Raw genomic sequence first — 986 nt, 5'->3', positions numbered from 1 at the left:
TACTTTCTCCTTCTGCGTTCCCCTCCTCATGCTCCCCTCGTTCCATCCTTCTCGCGACCCTCCCTTTATATCGTGACTTCCACTTTTGGTCACGTTTAAAGTTGTGTATTATAGAGACCACTAATAATGTAGACTTTCGTTGGTCTTGTACAAACACACACAAAAAAGACTATTCTCAGCCCGAATTGGAGCCTCAGTATGAAGTCGTCAAATTCAGAATTCCCGAAATCACATCCTTGCATCAGCCGAGCGCGCGCTAGTAGCAATCTACTCAACTCGCTTCTTTAAATTCCATTTTTTTCCCAAATGAGCCCGAAAGCTTTATAAACGACCTCCCTCTTCGCCATGGCCTGGAGACCGGCCTCTCCGCCCCGTGGCTCAGGCGATGATCATGGCGATGCGAGGGCGAATGTGCAGTCTCCATGCACGTCCCCGGAGCCCGCGAGGCCTCTGCTCGAGCCCGACGCCTGCCTATCCATCTCGTTTTTCCTGTTTTGTTGCCAACGCTCCCCGCCGCCGGACCGCCCGACCGCGCCACTCGCTACCCCGCCACTCACCACCTACAGCCTCTTCATTTTTTCAGTGACTTGATGGCATTCTTCACCTCTCTGGGAGCGGGCGACGTCTATAGCTCGCCGCTGGACGGAGAAAGGTTGTTAAGCGCCCCGTTTATCTGCCTGACATGCAACATGATGTAGATCAGTGCATCGATGTTTTTTTTTCCTCAGAGGCAGTCAGTTTTCTCTCGGCCATGCTCTGTTCCTTCTGTCTGCTATGACTATTATTCTTGCTTGAGGCTTATTTTTATGCTCTCTGCTCGCCTGCTTAGAGTTTATCAATCACTGTTATTATTTTGGAAGCTGTTCTTGTGACTGTTACAATCACGTTATGTTTTCAGATGATATCGTCGTGGTCAGCACTGCTTTCATTTGTATGTTTGTGCGATTATATGTTTATGCAGTTTTATTGTTGTTGCTGCTATTAAA

The 986-nt window shown here is 48.7% G+C and overlaps 1 protein-coding gene across 1 annotated transcript in view; it reads left to right on the top strand.

Annotated features, from left to right (window-relative positions):
• LOC119589141 overlaps positions 1 to 986 on the top strand; it is a gene marked incomplete at its 5' end in the record, with an annotated part of 121,515 nt that overhangs the window by 73,105 nt on the left and 47,424 nt on the right.

Source organism: Penaeus monodon, chromosome 25 (genome assembly GCF_015228065.2).
Source record: "Penaeus monodon isolate SGIC_2016 chromosome 25, NSTDA_Pmon_1, whole genome shotgun sequence".
Classification (NCBI taxonomy): domain Eukaryota; kingdom Metazoa; phylum Arthropoda; class Malacostraca; order Decapoda; family Penaeidae; genus Penaeus; species Penaeus monodon.
Note: the sequence above shows the minus strand (reverse complement) of the source record. Positions and strands in the feature narration are given on the sequence as shown.